Here is a 24,406-nt window from a genome sequence, read left to right as displayed (position 1 = left end):
CCTATCAGACTTACAGCCTTCCCTGGGCTTCCCACTCTTAGAAACATAAGAAGAAAAAGGAAGTTAATTTAGCATGATTCCTAATAATCACCATTTCTCATTCTAAGAGCTGACAAGTTACCCGTTTAATAATTCCTTCCAGAATTTTGTAAGAAATTGCTCTCAGACACTACCCAGTAATTTTCAGAATTCATCTTTTTCTTTCTTTGGAAAAATACGGCACCTCCCTGATTCTCTGGGATTCTTCAGAGATTACTGATGGTTTTCTCTAATCACAGCTATAAATTTTTCTTTTCTGTACCCCAAGGATGTAATTTGTCTGACCCTGGAGACTCGGGTTAATTTAAAGCACTTCGATGTGCTCCTACTATTTCTTCTATTTCTTGTCAAGATTGTTACCCGCTGTGGGCTAAGGGCTATTACACACTGGCTCCCATCAAGAAAAAACAAGTTGGGTGCAGCCCAGAGAAGAAGTAATGCTGCCCAGCATCTGCTTCTTAAACATGAATGTGCGTATAAATTACCCAGGATCTTGGCAAAATGCAGGGTTTTCTTTAGCAGGTATGGGTGAGGCCTAGAATTCTGCATTTTAACAAACTCCCAGAGGTGGCGACACTGCTAGTCCATGAATCACTTGCTGAGTAGTGAGGACAACATAAGAAGCAAAGGCACATTTCCTGGGAAGTGAATAAAGCTTCCAGGCCTATCATTTGCACTGTCTCCCTTGGGTACTAGAATTTGCCAGTAGCGATACAATTTTCTATATGGGAATGGGAGGAAACCAGGCTGCAATTAGAAAGCATCTCTAGATAAATATTTTGGGTAAAGTATTTAGAGATCTCAGAAAAAAAAAAAAAAAAAGAGAGAGACCTGAATCTCCAAGATTTGAGGAATTTATCAGGGATTTCTTTTCTCATCCTAACTAGTCAATTCATGACTAATCTTGTAAATTATCATTTAATATTCTCTCAAAGTGGGCCCCTCAAAATGTATACATTTCAGACCCCAGAATACTTGGATCTATTCCAGTGAAGCACAGGAATTTTTGAGCCACACAAACCTGGGATTAAACCACAGATCTGCCCGTTACTAATGAGTGAGGGCTGACCCAGATGCTGGCCTGGATTTGAGGTTGATCATTTATAATGGCTGGAACTCAGCTCAAGGTGGCTTTTAATCTGACTACTCCCTGAAGCAGCAAAGCAATGCAAAAGAATATACAGGATACAAGAACAGATGGGGAGTGAACAGCCACACTGCCTTCTCTAGATCTCATGGAGATATAGCCAAAGTTTTATAGTCTCAGTAACCCCTGTGAAGGGAGAGGCCCACCTAGGCAGAGTGTCCAGTATCTCTGGATTTTTATATATGGTGGACAAATCCTAGGAGGGCCCCCTATTCCTTACCTCCTGTTATTAAGGTCTTTGTGTAAACCCTTCTCCCTGCGACTTGCTTCTAGTCAAGAGAATATGGTGAAGGTAACAGAGCATCACTCTCGTGATTACATTACAGCAGACTAGAGAGAAACTGACTCTCCCACCAGCCTTGAAGAAGTGTGAACGTGTGTGAACTGCCAATAAAGAGCCACATGTCGGGGGACTGCGGGTGGCCTCTAGGAGGCTTGGTTTCATCTAGACTGGCCTCTAGGGCCAAGTCTTAAACCCCAAGGAACCGAACAAATTCTGCCAGCAGCCACACGAGCTTGGAAGAGGATCCTGAGATCCAGAAAGGAACACAGCCTGGCCAACACCTCGATGGCACCCCAGTGAAACTCTGAGCAGAGGACCCAGCTAAGCAATGCCCAGAGTCCTGACCTGCAGCAACTATGGTATAATGAATATTTGTTGATTTAAGCTACCAATTGTGTGGTAATTTGTTATAAGGCAATAGAAAATTAATATAAGGCATCAAGTCACATTGACACCCAAGAACCATTTACTTATATTACCATAAGAGGCAACGATTCTACTGAGGAACCTAATAGTCTGATTCCAGAATACAAAGTTCCTACTGTACAAGCCCTGGAGTTCCCTCTCCTTTTCTCCTAGTCTCCTTACAGGGCTGATGAGTTTTCAGTATGCATCTTTAGGGATCTCCGTGGAACACCTCAGCATGGTCTACCAGAAAGACTGGCTATGTAATTTGTAAGGCCCAGTGCAAAACAAAAATATGGGGGCTCTTGTTAAAAAAGAAAATTCAGGATGGTAACTGCAGGGTATTGAGCCAAGCATAGGTGCCCCACTAAGGACAGAGGGTCATGAAGCTGGATCTTACTACCATATTAGATGTGCCTTGAGAAAGTTCTTCAAGCTAAACCTCCATGTATTCTGCAGAAAATGTAGGCATGCAGCAACTGGCAGCACGCCTACATAGTATGAAATGTGTCTGTGGAAGTTCCTGGTTTAGGGTAGGTATGCAAAAAAAATGTTTACTTCTTTATCTTCCTTTCTGTCTTCCTCAAACACACACAGGCTTCCTTCTTCTTCTTCTTCTTCTTCTTCTTCTTCTTCTTCTTCTTCTTCTTCTTCTTCTTCTTCTTTTTTTTTTTCTCCAAAGACAGATAATACAGAAACTTTAGTTGTCCAAAACCAAAAGGTGATGATTTCTTTTGAGGTTTGTTTTCAGATTCTTCTTCCTATCTTATTAGTTTAAAAAAATTGACACGTTCCATAAAGATTTACAACACAGGTTCAGGAATATCTCAAAGTTTTCCAACACAGATCTCTGTGATCTTATGACCCTACCTTCTACAAGCTGGTAGGTTGAGCGCTTTCTCCCAGTCTGTACTCCAGAGCATGTGACCTTGCTCCCTCAGTATCAGTGACACCACAGCAGATTCTCACCTGCTAAGTGTGGGGGTTGGAAGGAGAAGCTGTAAGAATGAAGGCAGGTGGGGAGATTGAAAAAGTCTCTTCCCAGTGATTCTGACAAGGCAAGCATAAGACTCACCACTATACTTCGCTGGGAATCATTATTGTAGAAAGATTTCCATATGGCTTGCCTTCCAGGGATGTACAAGGTTATGTTTGTTTTCTCAGAGTCTACAGCTTTTTACAAATTGTACTCTCGAACCTCTCCATCATGTAAATTTTTGTTCAGGCAACACATGACTTTTTTTTTTTAATTTTTTATTAGAGTTGATTTACAATGTTGTGCCAATTTCTGCTGTACGGCAAAGAGACCCAGTCATAAATATATATATACATTCTTTTTCTCATATTATCTTCTATCATGTTCTATTGCAAGTGATTACTTTTTAATGTTGGCTGAGAGAGGGGTTCAGACTGAGAAATATGGCTGAGGATCTAAATTCAGAGCATTTATACTTATTCAGCTCCATTAAGTGTAGGAACCCTGTAGCTTCTGGAGAGTAATTCTGAATTGCCAACTTATTTTCTCTTACGTACATAGGAAAGGTAACTTTCTATATGCATAAGTAGAGTTAATATGCCCCTGATTTTTAGGGGACCCACTGTTACAGCCCATTCCAACTCATTCACTATCAGAATCCCAGCCAAGTGTCCTAGCATCCTAAGATAAAATCCAGAGAATTTTTTTTTCTGAGATAATTTTATAAGTGCCGGTTACAAACACTGAAATTATTAAAATTATAGTTTAGATTCATTGTAACGGTTTGACTGGTGTTTGGGGGGCTAACCTAGGACCCTAAGCATTGGTAACAATGTTTTAAATATATACAGTCCCAAGTAAGTCATTTATGAACAAACTTGTAGAATACAACTCCATATAATGAAGGGTCCACATGAATCTATAACGTTCAAAACTATCCATGGTACAGACCAAAGGAGATTATTTTAAAAAACAGACAATGATGCATTAGGGATGTATATTTACTATCCTATCAGGAAATTTTTCTTTCTATTCTTTCTACAAATCTATGACTCCCAACCACCACTCTCATTACTAATTCCTTTGTACCAATATGGTATACACTGAGGTAAATATTGGTACAGCATCCTTCCCCTCTTTTCCTATATTCCATGCTCACAGAACAAAAGATAGTGGCTGAAACCATGGGAGGTTAGTCCATGCTCCGTAATCTCATGTTCTAAGAGATCAGGAGGCTGCATTTGGCTTTTTAAAGTTAAAAGTGGTTTATAAAACCAATTATAAAACTTTCAGTATTTTCAATATATAACTTGAATATATAAAGTTCAGGTGTACATCATTATAATGGGATATTTGTATATATTACAAAGTCATCATCATGGTTAAGTCTAGTTACCATCTATCACCCCTTCTTTTAAAGAACAGAAAAGTAGATTATAATAAGATAAAATTACAAAAGTAGGAAAAGAATGAAAGACAGAAAGCAGGAAAAGAAAGCTAGAAGATTATTCAAAGTCATGTGGCCATGACAGTGGCAGACAGCACAAAAGGGAGTAAAACAGAAAAAGAGACTAGACTTGGGGAAAATAGAGCCAAAAAGTAAGAAACTACGACAGGTCTGAGAAATGTCCCCAGCTCACAGTGCCCTCTAGAGAAATGAGCTCATATTTATTAATAAATATCATTACTTTTATATTCAGACAGAGAAAGAAAGAAGAGAGCAACTTCTGGCACCTCAATGACAGCTTACATAAGTTCAGGGTCATTTAAAGAGAACTACATTTTTTTTCTTTAAAGTGAACACAATTTTCACTGTTTATTAACATCAATGCTTAAAGTTAAGTATCTGAATCTTCACATATGAGACAATCAAGTGGGGTTTCTCATCTCCAACCTTCAACAAAATTCCAAAAGTCTAGTAATGAGAGTTTCAACAAAGGCGGAATATCAGAGAGAATGGGGGGGGGGATTCAAATGAGTTTTCAGGAGTTAAATCAAGGGGGGCTTATTCAAAACGCAAAATGGTGAGGGGAGTATGACAGAAAAGCAAAGTTATGTTTATTTGATAAACGCTGAGGACACATCCATTTAGCACTAAGGAATTGAGGCATTAAAAACCTCTAGGAAAACAAGTTTCAGGTTAAACCAAAATTCGATTCTGTCTAGACTGAATCTGATCTTAATGTACTTCTCATAAAGGTGTCAGAAGCTATGTGATTGTTTCTTTTTTCAGCTGCAAAGAGGAAATTAATAAGAATACAGAGAGTGTCTATGAGCTCATTTATCTCAAGACCTTAGAGGCTTTAGAGAAATCAATTTCATAATACTCACTGAATTTGTGAGCTAAAAAGTACTATAACCATGCACAGTATCATGGCCATGGTTCTTTACATGCATGTGAAGTAGTCCTAAAACTTGACAGATTTTTCATCAAGACCATGGTAGGGCTGAATGGGGGTGTAAAAGCAGGTGTTAGGAAAGCAGAAGTGGGGTGACCCTCATAAGTTCTCCTCTGTTGCGTCACTTTCCCGCTGTTGATTTTATTCCAATAGACAGGGCTCACCTCTTCCCCACCCACCAGCTGAACTGCTGTGAACAGACACGCACCCTGTGTGGGGAGAAACAGGAGGGAACAGCTGTCAGTCATTATTTGAAGGAATCTCCTAACAGCCAGTGTTGTCCAATATGTAATGGATCATCCTAGAAGGAGGTGATTTTCCTCCCACTAAAATACTCAAGCCCTTCATTGGCACAGACAAGGTACAAATAGGAAGTGGAAGCCTGTGGCTCAATTAGAGAGACATTTCCCATTTATAATTTAATGATTGTTGAGAAATATTTTTTTTAGAAAATCAAAGATGAAAAATCAGATTGGATGGAAGAATTAGAAAGGGAGGAAAGAATCAATGGGATTCAGTGAGAGCAAATCTTTATAAATTACGATATAAGTCTTCATCTAAGTCGTGCACCATTGGCTGGAAATGTAAACTGGTGCAGCCACTTTGGAAAACAGTATGGAGGGTCCTCAGAAAACTAAAAATGGAACTACCATATGATCTAGCAACTCCACTCCTGGGCACATATCCAGGAACAACCAAATCACTAATCAAAAAAGATGCATTCACTTACAACAGCCAAGACATGGAAGCAACCCAAGTGCCTATCAAGGGACGACTGGATTAAGAAGACATGGATATACAACGGAATATTACTTAGGCATAAAAAGAGTGAAATAATGCCATTTGCAGCAACATGAATGGACCTAAAGTATATTATGCTTAGTGAAATAAGGCAAAGAAAGACAAATACTGAATGATGTCACTCACATGTGGAATCAAAAATAATACAAATGAATTATATGCAAAACAGAACAGATTCGCAGATAGAGAAAAGAAACTTGTGCTTATCAAAGGTGAGGGGGACAAATTAGGGGTATGGGATTAACAGATATAAGCCACTTTATATAAAATAAATAAGCAACAGAGACATAATGTATAGCACACAGAATTATATCCACTATCTTGCAATAACCTTTAGTGGAGTATAATCTGCAAAAAATACTGAATCACTATGCTGTACACCTAAAACTAACACAATTTCGTAACTCAACTATACTTCAATAAAATATGTATAAATATATTAAAATATTTTAAAATACATATTTAAGGTGTGTTTATCATTGGCATTACAATAGTAAACTTATAGGATATAACAGTAAAGCAACAGATAACCATGAGAAAATAAGCATTAACAATAATAATGCAATTACTGCCCTTTAAAGAATTGCTGAAAGGTCATTGCTTCACTTGCTAGCCAGTGGTTCAGCTGGAATGACTTTTACTCCCTCTTTTTGTCTTGCTAACCTCTTTTTAAAACAAACTTATTTAAAATTAAGTTGGCTATGTTCCATGTTAGAAATATTTATGATGAAGGGAGAACTAAGGCACCATGCAGAGACAATTTTTATTGACCTGGCTTCCTTTTCCCTTCTTGGTTTTTAGTTCCCAGGTTTATTTTTATGCATCCCTTGCGGAAGATTAATTTTTTAAACAGCACATTTTGCTACACTGGGATTGTGATAAACAGAAATTTAGAATCCTCTCTGTACTCTGCAAAACATTAAAATGACAGAAAATATGCATTTGAAAGAATAAAGAGTATAATAACGCTTCAGGTAACACATTACCTGCCTTCTCCCAAACCACCCCGCCTCCTTCTTGCTGATTACTGAAGTGCGCTCAGCACCTAAAGTGCTAGGTCTGGGTGGCATATAGTCAACGCAGAAGGAGCGAGAGAAATGACAGTGTGGTCAAAGACAAGGAAATGTGCGTCGCTGAACCATAAAGAGTAAAAAATAAATTGCTTTATAGGAAGAAGAGATTGTTAAGACTCTTAAGGCTAAGAGAAATGCCTGTGGTTTCTGCATGTGAAGAACTTCGAAGTCATGATTTCCCTGCTTACAGAAAGAAACAAGCTAAAAATCAACAACTATTTTTAGACCAATCAGAATTGAAGTCACAGGTCACCATCCCCAAAATCTGTAAAGATAAGCAAATACAGAGAATCACAGCCAAGAACAGCTTACCTAGAGCAAAAGTTGCTGGAGCCAGAAACTGCTACAAACACCTTAATTGTATATCACTAAGTGAAAGAAGCTACCTGAAAAGGTTACATACTGTATGCTACCAATTATGTGATATTCTGGAAAAGGCAAAATACAATGATTAAAAAAAAAAAAAAAATCAGTGGTTGCCAGGGGTTTAGAAGGGGAAAAGGAGGGTAGAACAAGTGAAACAGAGGATATTTGGGGTAATTAAACTCTTTTTTTTTTTTTTTGTCTTTTGTCTTTTTGTTGTTGTTGTTGTTGTTGCTATTTCTTGGGCCACTCCCGCGGCATATGGAGGTTCCCAGGCTAAGGGTTGAATCGGAGCTGTAGCCACCGGCCTACACCAGAGTCACAGCAACGCAGGATCCAAGCCGTGTCTGCAACCTACACCACAGCTCACAGCAACGCCAGATCGTTAACCCACTGAGCAAGGGCAGGAATTGAACCCGCAACCTCATGGTTCCTAGTCGGATTCGTTAACCACTGCACCACGACGGGAACTCCAATTAAACTCTTTTGTATGATACTGTGACAGTGGATTTATGATATTATGCATTTTTCAAAACCCATACAACATAGCACAAAGGATAAATTTTAATATGTCCAAATTTTGTAAATAAGTCATTTTGAAAGTCAGGGAATCCAAGGAATTAATACAGATTATGACAAAAGAATATAAATTATAAATGCATTACAAATGTATGAAACAGAGTCTCTGAATACAGTGAGGGCAGGGGGATGATGCAGACCCAAGGGACTTTGGAAATGAGTGGAGTCTATAACACTAAAGACAAAAGCAAGGGCCTATAAACACTGCTCTCCAGTTGATAAAGTTATCTCTCATGGGGACACAAGGTAGCATTTCCAATGCAGCTCTACATGTATACTAGAACTAAAAAATTAAGTAAACAGGGTATTGATAGTGGGGGCCAGATAACCCTCTGATGGAGTGGGAATTTCCAGATAAGAGGAGGAGCCTAGAAAGATTCATATGCAAGTAGATTAGAGGTGGAGTCATCAAAAAGAACTCATGTTTAGCTTAATGCAGATAAAGATGATTATACCTAGAAGTGTGTACATGTGTGTGTGTACAGGTTAATACATACACACATATATATATTTTTTGCTATGTCAATACAGAGAGCCTCAAAAAAACAAACTTACGTAGTAGCCATGTCTTGATTTCTACTTCCATTCGCCAATAAAAAGAATCCAGGCTCTTTAATTCATTAATTCTAATTTATTAAGTTAATTCTAGGACTAGGGCAAGAAATATTCAAGATCAGCCTGGATCACTTTGCAGTGAGGAAGTAAGAAAGTGCACAAAAACAAACAAACAAAAAAAACCCCGGATTGGTTGGATACTATACCAAAAGTGTACAGGAACCAAGTGAAAGGGCTCCATTTGGCCAAAGCCCAACGATTTAAGCAATAAGTAAAGTTGTGTGGGGTTATAATCTAAAGTATAAAATAAATATCCATGACTCCGTCCAGATATAAATGACTGAATAAATTAATAAATGGGTGATAAGAGACATATCCCAAATAATTTATAGAGTGGAGCATAACTCTCCACTCCTTAAGTGTAGACTGAGAATGGAGATTTGCTTCCAAGCAAATAGTATGAAAAGAGGAAAAGAAAATAAAAAGTAATTTTAGAGCAGAGAAACCGACTTTCGCCAGGTGATCAAGGTCAGTATCAATAGGGATAAGTTGTATTGATAGTCCGTACCCTCAATATATGATAAAAATGGTAGCTTACCTCTGTTATCTATGCCCCACCAAAAGCATAACTTGTATCTAATCATGAAAACATATCAGACAAAGACCAGTTGAGAGACACTCTGCAAAATACCTAACCAATACATCTCAAAACTGTCAAAGTCATCAAAAACAAGTAAAGGGAGAAAGCTGTCACGGTCGAGAGGACCCTAAAGAGAAATGACAACTAAATGTAATGTGGTATCCAGGATGGGACCTTGGGAAATAAAAGATATTGGGTAAAAATGAAAGGTATGAAGTACGAGCTTCAGTTAATAACAATACTGATTCAATATTGTGCCAATATTGATTCATGAATTATATCAAACATAGCCCATTACTCTAAGACGTTAACGATAGAGTAAGTTGTATGGAGTACATAGGAGTTTCCTGTACCATCTTCTCAATTTTGATGTAAATCTAAAACAGTCCTAAAAATGAAGTATATTCAAATAAACGTCAGGTTTAGGATGACTAGAAATCTTATATTGTGTGTTCTTTTCCTATCTGTGCTACCAGCTTATTTTATGACACTGAACCATCAGCTGTGCCTCAGTTTATGCAACAGTAGTTGGGGATTATAATAGCCAATGATAAATCAATGGCCAAATTCTACTTGGAGAAAAATGCTATATTGGTGCTAAAAAAAATCCTGTAGGAGATAGTGACTGGTCTCTAAAGAAAAAAAATCTACTGTCAAGATGAGGGGTAGGAGAGACATGCACATAAAAAGGCAAATAATAATAATATAAGAGAAAACACAGTAAAAGCCAATTAATATGAGTGCTATTTAAGTTCAGAAAGATCGGTGTAGACTTGAGAAATTTGAAAATGTGCCACAGGGAAGCCAGTACAAGATTCACAGTCGTGGAAGGGAGAGAGGGCACACATGTGACCACCACCAAGAGGAGAGAAATTCAGATGGAATGGAGAAATTCAAATGGGAGCAATTGGAGCACTTGCAATTATAGAAAGTCTTAACGTCAGCTTAAGAAATAGAGACATTATCCCCACTTGCAATGTCCCCAAGAATGCTGACCCACAGGGCAGAAAGCATAACTATTATGACATGCCAGCCAATAAACACTTGGTGAATTCAAAGCCAATATTAATAACTTTAATAATGTATCTCTATTCCACAGCTCAAGATATTTTTCAAATACAATTTCCCTTAGCTTTTCACAATTCTTGAAAGTAGTAAAAGAAGGAGATCAAAAATGCCAATAAAAGAGAATAGAGAATAGAATTTCTAAGATAGACCCAAGACTAAACTTGGAGTTCCCAAGGTCTCTTGGTTCTGCTATATCTTTTAGGAGGTAATCCTTAAATGTTCTTTAAAAGGCTAGAGGAACTAAAAAACTAAGGCATATCTTTTCAGAGCCAGTGGACTTGTATAAGGAAAAGAAACACAAACTAGGATAAAAAAAAAACCCTGATATAATTAGTCTGATTGAAAATTAAACTGCCTTTTAACATTTATATAAATGTCTATTTCTAAATGGTATAAAATATTGTCTTCTATTGATATCCTTTTTTCTCTCATACTACAAATAAACGAGATTTAAGGACTATTTTCCTTTCTCCTTTAAAAGCTTGAAAGAGAGAAGTATCACATCCAAGTGGGCACACTTCACCACAATCCCACCTCACAACACCAAACACCAACTCCACTGCAATCTTTCAGACACCTATCCCATATTTCAGAAATGTCTACATTGCATAATAATACCTGACAGGAGTTCCCTTGTGGCAGAGAAGGTTAAGGACCGGCATTGTTCACTGCAGTGGCTCAGGCTGTTTCTGTGACATGGGTTCAAGGCCTGGCCTGGGAACTTCTGCATACCTCAGGTGTGGCCATAAAAATAGAAAAAAAGCCTGTCATCTGTATAACTGTTACCCAATGATTTCATATACATTAGTATCTTTGACTTTGGACTTCATAGCCAGGGTAAAATATATCATAAATTAACAGAAAGGAAATAGAGACTTGGAGTGACATGATCTGCCCAAGATCAGAAACCTAAGACACAGTATGACTTAGAAGTTTTATCACTAAAGCTTAATTTCATATCATCAAAGACTTCATCTCAGAAATGCACTGCTGCCTGGAGCAGGACTTTTAAATATTGCTGCTCTATAAGGGCTTTTGTCTCATTTCAGCAATTCAGCGAATACCCTTTTTCTACGGGTAATTCGCCAGCGGAAGAAAATGGTTTCGCACTAGAAGGTCAGAGATTATAACAGCAGCAGTCAACGTGAGATTCCTCCTACCTCATTAGCACACTACCCACTCAGACTCCAGGATGAATAGTAGCAGGGGTGTGTGTAGAGGGTGGCCAGAAGGGGTCAGAGAGGTTAGGGAGGAGGTTAGAATGAAGAAGGCTGTGATGTACAGCTGAAGATCAAGACTTCTATGGCATCTGCAGCCAAATGGATGCAACTAGAGATTCTCATCCTAAGTGAAGTAAGTCAGAAAGAGACGACAGATGCCATATGACATCCCTTACATGTGGAATCTAAAATCTGGCCCAAATGAACCCATCTATAAAGGAGAAACAGACTCGTAGACATAGAGAACAGACCTGTGGTTGCTGGGGCGGGGCGGGGGGCGGGGACGGGGATGGACGGTGAGTTTGGGGTTAGTAGATGTGAACTATTCCATTTCGAATGGATAAGCAATGAGGTCCTACTGTACAGCACAGGGACCTATATCCAGTCTCTTGGGGTAGAACATGATAGAAGATAGTATGAGAAAAAGAATGTATATAAATGTATGACTGGGTCACAGGAGAAATTGGCACAATACTGTAAATCAACCATACTTGAAAATTAAAATAAATAAAACTAAAAATTTTTATAAAAAATTTAAAAAGACCTCTAGGAGGCTTATATCACACCCCTACCAGCACCATGGCTCTTCATTTCTTCTTGATGACTAAGCTCTAATTCAGTGATGGGTTCAGTACCTTGTCCATATCTTCCTACAGAAGAACTTCCTAGCACCTTGGCTCCTTGTGCTATGTCCCTAGAGATTAAGGATGGCCCTTTTTTTGCCTTCCTTCTCAGCTCTCATCATTTTCAGAGCCATATCCCCCAGTACTGTTTGGACCCTGAGATGTGGGTTCTGCTACTTACCTACCCACCAACTGTTTCCTAAACCGGCCACCATCGGTATGATCCTTCCAAACATTGATTCCACACCCAGATGTTCTTGCACGTTGCCGGCTTGCTGTTCATTAGCCCACCTCCAACAACCCCAGTACCCAAGTGTGCTTGACAGAAATTCTAAAACAAGCTTCAAAGAGCAGTGACCAGGAGATAAATAACCCTGTAATATCTCATATTTAATCCTACAGGTTACATTTCTGTGTGTGTAATGTATTTTAAAAATAAATTTTATTAACTTTTTTTTAGAAAAATTTCCTCCAGTTGTCAACACAATACATATAAATTCAAGAACTTGATTGGAGGGGAAACAGAAAAATACCAAGACTCACTCATTTCTCAGTTAGTACTTCATCATCAACATTTTCACCTGACATAAAAAAATTCCTTGAAAATGTTTTTAGATGCTGCAGGGTTTTCCATTTTATGAAAGTATTGTTATTGATGCAATAATTTCCCCAAGGTCTCTTCCTTTTAGTTTAAGTAAACTCTTTCTGGGGAGGTCAAACAGGGATACTGCTTAAGAAGTGAAGAGCATTATGATGGGCTCGGAGGAGGGAACGGATTCTGTCCATCTTCTTCTTGACATTAGCGTGGTAAATGTCCCGGGAGACATCCCAGATGGAAAAGTCACTCCACACCCAAGCACAGCAGCCTTTCCAAGCCACAGAGCTCAAGAGGATTCTCCCCACACCACTGGTCAAGTGTTGATGTGACAATACCATACGCAATTCAAACACTGCTCTTTCAAAACTGAAAAGGAAGTGCCTAAAATATGTTCAGACACACGAGATGAAAAATTGCCAAAAATAATCTCAAAATGGGTTGGGCTACGGCAAGCTTTCTCCATACCCCAATCTTCACTCCAACATTCTCATGACCGAAGGATGTTTGTGACCAAATCTAGGAGCTGGAAGGTCCAACTTCTTTTCTGGCAAAATACCGATCTTCTAAATTTTTGCATGTCCCAAGATGCCACATGAAGGGTGTATGGCAAAAGTGTTACAGAGATGGGCCAATACCACGCATATTTATGTGGGGTTTTTTGGGTTTGATTTTTGTTTGTTTTGTTTATTCTTTTTTTTAGGGCTGGACCTGCAGCATATGGAAGTTCCCAGGCTAGAAGTTGAATTGGGGCTGCAGCTGCTGGCCTATGCCATAGCAATGCCAGATCTGAGCCACATCTGCAACCTGCACCATAGCTCATGGCAATGCTGGATCCTTTACCCACTGAGCAAGGCCAGGGATCAAACCCGCTTCCTCATGGACACTAGTCAGATCCTTAACCCACTGAGCCACAACCGGAACTCCCCACATTTAAGAGTTTAAACCCAAAGGTTAAAAATCATGAAACACTCACACACATAGAGCATTCTGTTTCTAGTAATTGCCCATCAGAAATGGAGCTCCCTAAAATATAGGTGACTGTGCAGTTCCTGCTGTGGCATGGCAGGTTAAGAATCCAGCATTGTTTCTGTGGTGGTGTGGGTTCGATCCCCAGCCTGGTGCAGTGGGTAAAGGATCTGGCATTTCCAGCTGCTGTAGCCTGTGGCATAGGTTACAACCATAGCCTGCAGTCAATCCCTGGCCCAGAAACGTCCATATGCTGCAGTTATGCCCCAAAAAAGAAAAAAAGAAAAGAAAAGAAGTTATCCTTTACAACTTGGAAAAATTAATCAGGAATACATCTGCCCAGAAGTCCACCAGCTCTAAATTACTGAGAAAACAGGGACTGACTTGACCATTCTGTATCCTCAGCACCCATCTCACTGTCTGGATCAGCCTGTAGCCACAAATAAATTCAGTAAATGTCAACCTGAACAGGGAAGCAGAACATATATTTCAATACAACCACCAATATAACAAAAGGCATTAAGGACAAATAAAAGCAAATGATGTATTTGTTTCAGCAGCTAAGGCTGAGGCCCTGCAAGTAAGAAAATACAGCTATAAGGATTTCCCAGAGGCCTCAATTCCTAGAATAACAGCAATCCATGAGAACTATAATCTACTGTGCATAGAAAACTGTGATTTCAAAAGTCAAGTAGAAGCAAAATAAATAAATAAGGTGCAGTGCTAAGGACATTGTATTTGTTACTAAGATTAAAAAAAAAATCTTAGCAAGGTTGCTGAAAACAAAATCAATATACAAAAATCAATTGTATTTCTAAACAGTGGCAACAAGGAGTTATAAAATGTCATAATGATAGCATTAAAAACACCAAGTAGTTAGGAATAAATTTAACAAAATATATGCAATACCTTCATGAAAAAAAAATAAAGCTTTATTCAAAGAAGAAAACTAAAGGGAAAGAAGAAATTAAGTAAGACTACTATGGAAAATTCATATGACTATCTCAACAGGTATAAGAAAAGTATTGTTCAATAACCTGTATATGATAAAACCAAAGAAAATAAAAGTAATAAAACATTTCCTAAACTTGATAATATGCTTAATGGCCAAACTCTACAGTAAATATCATACCTTACAGAGAAATTTTTCACAGGGTCTTTAAATTCAGAAGACAAAGATAACTGTTATCATTGCTATTTAGTATAAAGATGAAGTATGAGGATTAGAAAGGAGAAGCAAAATTGTCCTATGTGTAATAGAGATGATCATCTACATGGAAAGTCATTAGAATCAACAGGAAAATTCTGAATTAATAGAGTTAGCAAGGTTTCCAAATGCAGATTAACTTCCAAAATCCAGAAATGTTTCTAAACCACTAACAATCAGGCAGAAAACTTCATTCAAAAAATAAGCTATCATTCATTAGAGTGAACAAACTAAAAGTGCTAAGAAATTAGCCTAGCAAAAATTATCCCCCCCAAAAAAACCAACAGAGAGAAAACTTTAAAACTCTCCTAAGTAGACAAAAAAAAAAAAAAAAAAAGTTGCCTGCCATTTTAGTAAACAAAGAATGTTTGTTGCCTGTCATTCCAAAAAGCAATAAATGTTCCCCATCATTGAGCCTTCAAGCCATCAGCTACGCAGCTACCCTGATGGTGTGCCCTGAGGGGAATTATGGACGGAGAAAAACAGGATATTGTCTTGATAACTAAGATGCATATCAAAGGAATTATTTCTTTGTTTTCTTTCTTTTTCTTTCTTCCTTTCTTTCTTCCTTCCTTCCTTCCTTCCTTCCTTCCTTCCCTCCCTCCCTCCCTCCCTCCCTCCCTCCCTCACTCCCTCCCTCCCTCCCTCCCTTCTTTCTTTCTTTCTTTCTTTCTTGTGTGTTTAGGACCTCACCCATGGCATATGGAAGTTCCCAGGTTAGGGATCTAATTGGATCTATAGCTGCCAGCCTAACGCCACAGCCACAGCAATGCGGGATCTGATCCACAGCTGTGACCTACACCACAGCTCAGGCAATGCTAGATCCTTAACCCACTGAGTGAGGGGAGGGATCGAACCCACATCCTCATGGATACTGGTTGGGTTTGTTACCTCTGAGCCACAACAGGAACTCCCAAAGGAATCATTTCAATGAGCCCAGACTCTTATAACTTCCCATACACAGAAAGGCACTAAAATCATTAAGTTGAGATATCTTTTGTGTGTGTGTGTTTAGCAATAATCTTTTGATGTTCTACTACATGTTTTTGTTTGTTTGTTTTTGTTTGTTTGTTTGTTTCAGCAAAACCACCAATATATCCTGGTTCCTTCCTTACTTCTTTGGAACAGTCCCTCAGAGCTATCTGAAAGGCTGCCATCTGGGGTTATAGTCCTCAATAAGGCCACTGAAACATAATCCTCAAATTGAACTTGTGCATTTTTTTTTAGCCAACATCTAAAAGAGAAAACTTTAAAACTTTTAAAAAGGAAGATCTGAATGAATGGGTAACATATTTATAGATGGAGCACATTAAAATGAAAATACTCCTAAAATCAATATTCTCAAAATTAAATGAATCTGCATATTCAGTGTAAGACTAACCAAAATTCCACCTTTAAGAACTTATTATTTCATGATATGCATTTGTGTGTGTGGTATCCCTGAACAGGTACATCAAGGTAGAAAATAAAAGAAGGGACACTCTTCCTACCACATTTTAACACGTAACAAAAAGAGCACAGCAATGAAAATTATATGCAATTATGATGAAAAAAATTAAACAATGGAACAAAAGTTCCACCTGAGAGACCTGAAAATAGAGCTGATCAGCAAGGAAAAGACAGGTGGTATAGTAGCTGATGTTAAGAAATCCGGCTCATTAGATGATGAAAATTAATACTATCTATCAATCCCACATTATGTACGAAGGTTTAAAGACCTAAATATGAAACAGAAAAAATGGGGAACTAATAAACATGAGAGGATATTTTTGTAAATTTATGTGGATGAGGACTTTTTAAATGAGACACCAAAATCAAAATATTAGGTGAAAATTGATGGATTTAACAAGAGTTCTATTGTTTTAATGTTAAAACTGAGACATTTAATAGTCATATCAAATAATAATTAATAAATATCTAGTATATAAAGACTCTAGAATGCAAAGAGTTTCTGCAAGTATAGACAACCAACCAGAAATCCCATGAAAATATGAACAAGAACTGCACAGAAAGAGAAATCTGAATAACTAATAAGTATTTAAAATGCCTATTAAAAAAAAAAAAAAAAAAGGAGTTCCCGTCGTGGCACAGTGGTTAATGAATCTGACTAGGAACCATGAGGTTGAGGGTTCGGTCCCTGCCCTTGCTCAGTGGGTTAACGATCCAGCATTGCCATGAGCTGTGGTGTAGGTTGCAGACGCGGCTTGGATCCCGCGTTCCTGTGGCTCTGGCGTAGGCCGGTGGCTACAGCTCCGATTGGACCCCTAGCCTGGGAACCTCCATATGCCACAGGAGCGGCCCAAGAAATAGCAAAAAGACAAAAAAAAAAAAAAAAGCCTATGCATACTAATAATTTGAAAAAAATCAAAACAGCCATTCAATCACTGATAATGGGAGGGATCCCCAATCAGGATGAATAGGAAACAAGAAGGAAACTAAAAGAATGGATACCATGTTCATGTACTGAAAGACTGTATATTGTATAGATGTTAATTCTTTCCACATGAATCTATGGAATCAATGCAATTACAAGTAAAGAATTAATGGGTTGGTTTTGGTGGTTGTGAATTATATCATCTACCTATCCATGCATCTACCAAAAGCTAATTCTAAAGCAAAAGACAATAGTGCAGACACACTAAAAGAAAAGGAAAAGCAAGGCAGGAGAATCTGTCTTACCAGATAGCAAGAACTAACGACATTTAAGGTACAAATAAAGTACTAAGTACACAAGCTGTAGTTTAAGATGGGGTGGACTGGGGATAGACGAAAAGGATGCGAGCAGTATAACGGACACACAGTCAAAGACTCTGGAAGATTGGTTTATTACTGACCTGAACTAAAGACCAATAGAAAAAGAACAAAATTTTCCATACAAAGCCTGAGACAAAATGGGAAAAAAAATAATGTAACATTAAATCTGTACTAATACAATACACAAAAATTCTGTGTATTTAAGAACTAAATATTAAAGACCAAACAATAAAATTTTAAGAAGATTAGAATATCATTAACACTCTAGGACAAGGAATGATAAATTAAACATATAAAGCCCAAATCACAAAGAAAAATATTGATATGCTAGATTACTTTAAAATTAAGAACTTCCGTTCATTGAAAGATATCATAAAAAGAAAGTGAAATTTCTTTATAAAGAGTTTTCTGTTCATTTTTTATGTAATCAGTAACAAAATAAAGTATAACAGAGAATGCGATCTAAAATTTCCTCTTAATGTCCTTAGGCTGATAACTTGCCCTTTTAAAAATCTGTTCCAAGATCAAATTTTAACAATATCTACTTCATAGGGCTGTGTGAAAATATAGCAGATCTTAGAATAGAATCTGGTATACAGTAGGTGCTTAATGATCATTAATTAACAGTATTATCATCATCAATATCAGCATATCTACTATTTCCATCATAACCATCAATGTGGCCAAAACGATCTATGGCCTCTCTGCTTACCCAAATAAATGCTTTACCTTTCTACAACCAAAAAGGAAGGAAGGAAGGGATGTAGGAAGGGAGCGGGGAAGGAAGGAAGGAACTCAGCTGATGAATTATGCCTTTAAACAACTACTTTTTAAATCATATATATATATATATATATATATATATATATATATACATATATATATATATCTCCTGTTGTTCTCACTAGAAATCCTCTTTCTAAAGCTTCCATAATTGCGCCCTCTGTTCGATATGTTTCATATGATTTGACCTAATTTAGGTCATTATTTTTCATTTAACAGTATTATCTAATAGAAGGGAGATGAACAATGCTCCACATTCATTGCATTTTTATATCCATTCCTCCCAAAGAAAGGCCCCTGTACCATGAATATGAATAACCCAAAGGTGAGAGTCACATCTCATCACTGTTCCATCCCCAACATCTTGCTCTATGTGACAAACACGCATATATGTGCTCAAAAAATGTTTGAAGAATGAATGATGGATGTTAAAATGCAAGACCTAAGCAGTATACAGACACGGAGGATTCTTCTTTAGGTTAAAGGATTCTTCTTTAGGTTAAAGCATGTTTGCCTCTCTCATTTTGTTCCAAGACAACAGTGCCGTTAAAGTGACAAAAATCAACACCAAAGGGAATAAATCTGTAAAAGGAATCAGGGGTTCAGCAGTCAAAAGATTTCACCAAAATCCTGAGAGGTAGAAAGCAGCTGAGAATCATGCTATGAATGGAAGAGAATGGAAACACCCACAACCAGGGAATGAGAGCCCTGGCTCTGTGCTTGAGTCAGCAGGGAAGAGTGGTAGGAAAAAGGATGCTGAAGACAGAAAGTAAGTGAATGCCTGACCAAGGAGACCTCCAGCTCCTGCCAAGGCACAGAGGCCAAGCTGCCAGCAGCTTAACATTTACAGCCGGGCCAGAAAAAAAAAAAAAAAAAAACCCTAAGATAATTCTTTCTGAAGATGTGAATAAGTGCTGCAGAAACTAGACTATTGGTGTTGAAGTAGGTACTTACCTACTCTGGCATGTATAAGGTCTTGACCTAGGAGGAAGCCTCCTTTTCAATCACCCTTGAACAAAGACTGTCAGTTTATAAGTCCTATCCCTGTACAGAGAGTTTCTCCATTCAAAGGAGAGACCCATGCGGAGGGGGAAAAAAAGTTTCCACTAATGTCAATCATGATTACCAAGAGAAAAAATGGAAGATAAAGTCAAGGACCTTTTGAAGCACAAAAAGACAAAAAAAAAAAAAAAAGAGTTATGAACAAAGGGTGGGGTGGGGGCAGGGTGGGGGGAAGGGGAAGCTATATCTAAGTGACTAAATTTCTAGACGGTGAAGACAAAAAAGATATGTATTTTCACGTGAGGAGGAATACTGAATCTAGGAATCTTCCTAGCCCAAGAAATAATAAAAGAAAAAAATCTAGACATACTTTCATGGCATTTTATACTCTCAGACATTAAGAGAGTATCCTAAATGTTTTCAAAGTGAAAAATAAGAATAAAAGTTCACTAAAAAAATGCATGACAATCATTATGCTATCGTCATCATTAAATGCTAGGAAATTAATTGGGAGCAGGGTTTTTAGAGTTTAAGGAAAATTTTTTGTATGTGGATGAACTATTTTCAGATGTGAGTTTAGATAAATGTATTTTCAGACGGTCACAAATTCACCTTATTTCACATCCATCTCTCAGAAGAAATCACTTGAGGATGCCTCACCAAAACGAGAATGGAAATCAAGAGAAAGGTGTAAATAACAACAAAGAATTAAAGCAGGGCACAATGAAAGGCAATCTTAGGATAATAGCTATGCAGCAAGCCTAGAAAGCAACTGGTCTCCATTAGAACAGGAAGACACAGAGCCAACAACAGAAAATCTCAAAGAAGAAAATGGAACAGTTTCCAAACAATACAAAAATGAGTCCAAAGAGATTACTGATGTCATGAAAGCTTGTTTACTCTGACCAAAGGAGGAAAGAAGAGGGAGGAATAAAAACATTAGAAAAGATAGAAAACTCCACAAGAAAGCTATTGTTACATTTATAAAGCAAACCAAAAACATGGCATGATTTTTGAGTAGTTAGTGGAGTGTAGGATCACAACCAAACTCATGTGATTCAATGCTAGATTGATTCAAGAGGCATGAGGGTGGGTAACTGGGGCCATGAAGGAGAAGTGCTTCTACTCATCATCTTCAGAACTACTTATATTGTTAAAGCAGGAAGGAAGTGATTATGGTTTCAGAACAGAATGTTATCTACTTTGATAACATACAAGGAAACTTACAGCCAACAGGTTGGAGCATGGAGTTGGAAAGAAGTGGAGGGGAGAGAGGAGGTGTTAACATTCCTTCCCCAGACATCACGAGGAATAGAGAGCCCTTATCTAAAGACCAGGGGACAAAAGAGGGGATTAAAACACATTATCGAAACTTACACAGACAATTGAAAAAATTTTCCAAAATATATAATCAAATTGAAAAGGGGAGGGAATTGGGAAGAAGGGGGTTGTGTAAGTGAAACAACCATATTTCACAGTAAGAAACAGAAGTAATGCCTAAAGTTGATAAATCAATTAGTATTGAAGGATATTATTTAAGTTATAGAATTAACAGAAGAAACAAAATTGAAAGTAGTTTAAACGGTTAAAGTGTTTGTGTTTGAGCAACAGGATGGGGTTTCGAGAGACAGACTGGGGCTTTTCTTGATGAAACCTTTGGTACTACTGGATTTTTACCCATGTGTACACAATATGCTGGCAGTTTTTTTTAAAGGACTGAATTTTTTTTAAGAACCACTAGATTCAAATACTAACATTAATCCCATTGAACCACCATCATAAAACAGAAAGGAAATTTCACATTCAGCCCCTATTAAATGTTTTACAACTAACATTGTTTAAAATGTTACTTAAAATCTCTTGATTCTCTTTTCATATATATATACACACACACACACACACATACATATATATGGAAATTTTATATACATATGTATTTCAGGATAACTGTCTTCACATTACTATCTGAATCTCATTGGTTCCAATATATTTTAAAAAATTGCATGCACTTTTGCTGACTTTAAATTATACATATTAAAAGGTATAAATATTGTGGAAAAATTGGGCAATTCTGAAAAAAATATAAAGATCATAATTCACTCTTTGAAAGCAAAAGTTTTTAATACTTTGGCAATTGTCTTCATTGTTTATCATAACTAAAGCCATAGAACAAATAATATTTTGCATCCTACCTACAAAAATTAATATAAAATATTTACATGCTATTAAAGGGCTACTCAAATATGATTTATTTTTTTCTTTTTAGGGCTGCACCTGTGGCATATGGAAGTTCCCAGGCTAGGGACAGAATTGAACCTACATAAGCTGGTCTACACCACAGCCACAGCAATGTGGAATCCAAGCCACCTCTGTGACCTACACCACAGGTCCTTAACCCACTGAGTGGGACCAGGAATCGAACACACATCCTCATGTATACTAGTCAGGTTCATTACTGCTAAGCCACAATGGGAACTCCTCAAATATAGTTTTAAAAATAAATGCTGAGGGATTATAAAAATAGTACATAACAAATGTAGGAAAGTTAGAAAATAGAGGAAAATTTAGAAGAGAAAATAACAATTCTTTACTATTCTATAATCTAGAGATATTCAGTTTTAACATTTTTGTGTCTCTCCTCTATCTTTGCATATACGATGTGTTTTAATCATTGATCTATGGCATATGTAAGTTTGTTTCATACCTTTTTTTTTTTTACTAAATGTTGTTGCAAAAATATTCCCCTATACCTAAGCCTCTTCATAAATATCTTTTATGTTTTATTTATCAAATTTTAATTCATTATTGCCCTATTATCAGATACTCAGTGTTCTTCCAATTTTTTAATTTTTCAAATTATAAGTAATGATGCAGTGAACACGTGTGTATTAAAATCTTTGCCTCTTTTGGATTGTTTTCATAGTTTAAATGTATAAATACTGGCTCTTAGAGAAGTACTAGAAGTTTAAAATGTATAAAGATCATTCTGAATTCAATAATTGGAAAAGCATGCAATTTGGAAAAAGGCAAGGTGATTCTTTGGCTTGTGCGAAATGGTACTGCAAAAAATTAAAAACAACTAAAAACAAAAGATAGGTGTGAGTTCCTTTCAAGTGCTTTGAGTATCAGTAAGAAAATATGATCCACTTTAGGTTGAATATACACATAGAAAACTTAGAAACAGCATCTCCTTTCTCCCAAAGTGAGGAATGATTTATACCAGGCAAACAAACAACACTGCTGGCTTCACTCCTTTTATGGCCAGTGTATCTCTACTGGAAGCAGTAGAGCAGGTCAAGATTCTGAGTCAACAATAAAGTACCAGTGCTTATTTACAAGGCTGTTAAAAGGGTCGCTTTAACAGATCATGTTTCCTCTCTGATCCTAATAATTCTTACATGGCATAAGGTTAAAGTAATGGTGCATACATCTGATCAAATGGAAACTGGATCACCAACTGGATCACCAGATATATTACAGAATTGCTTTTTCAAGAGATAATAAAGAGTGGAGGTTTATATGCAGATCTCCGAAAGGAAAGAAAGTAATACAGTGATTTAAAGATCTCTTAGTGTATTAAGTGCTAAAGGAAAAGCTCTTATATTAATTCGCTTATAACCCTACAAATACAATAGGATGTTGGCAGTGTGATGCTTACTTTTGTTTCAGGGATTTCTGCAAATTACTTGGGCGTTCAATGTTAGGGGTCTCTTTTATTATTTCTCCCTTGGTACTATGCTTAGAACTTCTTAGCTTCCCATTAAGTGAGTAAAGAATGGTAGTAATAACTTGAGAGGATAGAAGGAGTGAAAAATAGGACATTATTCCACATTGGTAATAAGTTATAAACAAAGGGGGTGTTTTAAGGGACCAGAGTCTACAAAACAGGTCATTCAGAAGGTCTCAAAACAGACCCAAATGGCAGGAAAATGGATTTGATGAAGAGAAATTGTCCAGAGATAAAAGATGGAGAGGTTGACCTGAAACAGATCACAGAGGGCTTTGCATACCAAGTTAAAGTAATGAAAAACCATTGAAAGCATTTAAACATGGGGTGTCATGACATAAAGAACACTCTCACTGGAGAATAAAGAAAGAACAGGAAAAAGAGGTGGTTTCAGTAATCTAGACAAGTGGTGAATAATGGCCAAAGTTCAGAAAGCAGAAGTGGGTGATATTACAGGATAAATTGTGTTCCCCAAAATTCAGGTGTTGAAAGCCTTACTCCTCTTACCTCAGAATGTTGCTTGCATTTAGACACAGGGCCTTCAAAGAGCTGGTTAAGTTCAATGTGGCTGTTAGGGTAGGTCCTAATTCAATCTGACTGGTGTTCTCATAAGAGGAAATACAGACACGCAGAAAGACACCAAGGATGTGTGTGCACAAAGGAAAGATGAGGTGAAGACACTGAGGAGGTCACCATCTGCAAGCCAAGGAGCGAGGTCTCAACATACCTTGATGCTGGGCTTCAAGCCTCCAGAGCTGTAAGAAAGTGTCTGTTTTTGAAGCCACTCAATCTGTGGTGTTTGGTTATAGCAACCCTAGCAAATTAATACAGATGGCTGTAAGTGAGTGAATCTTAGAGATATTCAGAAGTCAATAATCACAAAAATCAGTGACTAGATATGAGTTTTAATGGTGAGGCAGGATCAAGGTGACTACCTTGTACGGACGTGAAGATGAGGAGTGGAATGGACAAAAAATTAACATATTTAGTTGTGGACATACTGAGTTTTTGTAATTATGAAACATCCAAGTAGAAAACCCCTAGTTATAAATTAGATAACTATATAAATACATGGATCTTGAACTCAGAAGAGAGATCTTGGCTGGAAAAAATGGGCCCAGGTTCATCAACATGGAGATGAATGTTAGAGACTCACTGCTTGAACTTGGTGGCATGTGGATAGGAGGATATGGAAATG

The 24,406-nt window shown here is 37.4% G+C and overlaps 2 protein-coding genes across 9 annotated transcripts in view; both read right to left on the bottom strand.

Annotated features, from left to right (window-relative positions):
- INPP4B (inositol polyphosphate-4-phosphatase type II B) overlaps positions 1-24,406 on the bottom strand; it is a 696,813-nt gene that overhangs the window by 629,029 nt on the left and 43,378 nt on the right. The window lies entirely within an intron of this gene.
- LOC146400939 (uncharacterized) overlaps positions 2,745-24,406 on the bottom strand; it is a 278,242-nt gene continuing 256,580 nt past the window's right edge. The window contains exon 4 of the transcript XR_014812877.1: positions 2,745-2,846. The gene's annotated coding sequence lies outside the window, so the exon portion shown is untranslated. The remainder of the gene's footprint in view (positions 2,847-24,406) is intronic.

The sequence above is a fragment of the Sus scrofa genome, chromosome 8 (assembly GCF_054392235.1).
Source record: "Sus scrofa isolate SSC_HxYL_T2T_F1_AM1 chromosome 8, Sscrofa_HxYL_maternal_Yorkshire_Landrace_v2.0, whole genome shotgun sequence".
Taxonomy (NCBI): domain Eukaryota; kingdom Metazoa; phylum Chordata; class Mammalia; order Artiodactyla; family Suidae; genus Sus; species Sus scrofa.
This window is presented reverse-complemented; position numbering and strand designations above follow the sequence as displayed.